This window comes from Gavialis gangeticus, unplaced genomic scaffold (genome assembly GCF_001723915.1).
Source record: "Gavialis gangeticus isolate Ggan-Ray unplaced genomic scaffold, GavGan_comp1, whole genome shotgun sequence".
Lineage (NCBI taxonomy): Eukaryota > Metazoa > Chordata > Crocodylia > Gavialidae > Gavialis > Gavialis gangeticus.
This window is the reverse complement of record NW_017729006.1, coordinates 29,919,182-29,921,536: the sequence shown is the minus strand read 5'-3', so window position 1 is coordinate 29,921,536 and position 2,355 is coordinate 29,919,182.

The window sequence follows — 2,355 nt, the reverse complement described above, 5'->3', positions numbered from 1 at the left end:
AACAGACATTCACTTTTGATTTCAGAAATGCAGCCACATGCTTGCAGTGGCCCAAGCTAGAAACCAGAGGATGCTAGAGCATGCCTCCCTGCTCAGCTTGAGCAGACCGCTTGGGCCAAGGCTAGTCTGCCCACCCTGCAAGGGGCAGGGCTTTCAGGGGAGGTGCAAAGCATCCTGGGAGGCTGGGGGACTGTGTGTTGACTTGAAACTGAAGAGGATCCGAGACAAAAGTTCAATAAACCTATTTAACCTAAATCAGCTAAGTCTGGTAGTTCATCCATCCAGATTTATCTTAAGATGGCTACAGACCAGCAACCAGAAACATGCCAGAGCCACAAGCCAGAACAACCCATGTTGGGCCTGAGATGTACTAGGGGCCATGTTGCCAACTCCTGCTGTACACCAGAGGTTTTCAACCTTTTTTGGTTGGTATACCCCTGGTGGCCGGTTGAGCAGGGAGTCCCCCGACCAGACGAGTTGTGGGGGGTGATGAGTGGGAGAGGGGAGTCCCCTGCGCGCAGTGGGGAAACTGCAAAGTGCTGTTGGCAAAACTGAAAGCACCAGTGGCAAAACCAGAAGTGCCCCTGCGCACTGCTGCCATGTACCTCCTGACTGACAACTCCTGCTGTAGACAATTGGATCCTGCAGCTGTTAAACATAGCAGATGTCCTACCATGTCCTTAATTCATGCACCTCTGATTTAGTTAGTCTATAAATTACAAATCTACCCTGCCTTCTGCCTAATTTCATGGATTAGAGAAATGTGGGAAATTGCAATAGTAAACTAACAAGTATTTTTATAGGTCAAGCCTCAGACAATTGCAGTCATTTTCTTAAAGATATTAAGGTATTAAGCACTCAGATGTCACTGTATATGTATAAGATCATGAATTCAGGCAGCCTGTGGTCTCATATCAGACCTCCAATTTGTTCCTTTGTGAGAGTCACTAGCAGAGCACCTCACTGATTACCTCCAATTCATTATCTTATAGCACAGCAGTTTCTTACACTGAGGAAATGGTTAGTGAAACACATTTAATCTGTTTTGAGCTGGGGTTTTTTTATAGCTATTAAATAGCTTTAAAAGGGAGGAACCAAACCTGTGCAATCAGCCAGCTCGCTGCAGATCGGTTTAAAAGCTCCAATCTTCTGTCTGCAGTAGCTCTGTTCCCTTTTACATCCTCTTGGGATCTTTTCTTTCAAGTGACCATGTAAATTGCATCCACAGATCACCCCCACTAGGGGTCAGAGCTTTACGTTGTTCATAGAGTACTCAGCACGTCAGAGGATAGTGCTAAAATAACATGCCTTCAAACTGGTGGTGTTCTCTTACAAAAGCAACTTCTATAAATAATTCTTATGAAGGAACTATAATAATTGTCCATACTGTGCAAGAGAGAAAAAAAAAGCAAACTACACCAGTCTGTGCCTTATGCTGACAGGCTATCCTGTAGCAGTTTTCTGCTATACCAGGGATGCAATCATCCAATACCTAAATATTGAATAGATAAAAAGGCCTACAAAGTATACTCAGACCTCCCATACACCACAGAAAAAATAACGTGGAAGGAAAGGAGTACCCAAAATTAAGGTCTGAACAAATTCAATTTGGATTATGAAGCTGCATGCCAACATGTTGCAAAATTCTCTCTCAACTGCATTTTCCCTGTGTACAGTGAAAAATTAGGGTTTGAATTAAATCCTGCTGTGGAAGACTAGCAACAGCATCAGGCTTGGCGCTGTTTAGTTAAAAAGTTGAACAGGTTGCTACCAAGGGATTTCAGCAACACCACATTGCTTATTCATTCTCATGGTGGGGTTTTTCTCTTGATTGTGTTTCTGTTTAATTGCATAATTGGAAAGTAAGCACTGGTTCTACAGGCTGACTCCTACCTCAGTTGTTTATGTTGCCGTGGCTTTATATATCATTTAAGATTAAGTATTTACCAGATGACACTCACTGTAGCTTTAACAATGGTACTTATAACAAACTGAAGGGATGCTGGTTTTTTAATCTTAAAAAAAAACGATATTTTTTCTTTAAAATCTTCCCCCTCTCCTGTTGCACACGTCTTTTGGTACCTCTATATTTCTTTTACAAAAAGTACCTCTTGAAACCCTTACATTTTCTTTCCATAGAATAATACTTGGAATAATATAGGAAAGCTGCACATAAAGTTAACTGATGTACTACTGAAAATGTACCTAGGTCTCTTGAGGCTGTGGGACCCAAGAGATCAACCTTGTTCACTGGTTTTGCAACCTTCTTAGGCTTGAGGCACCCGTCAGGAAATGCCATCTCTTAGTTTTCACTTTTTTTTTTTTTTTTTTTTAACACTATGGATTCCTATTTGA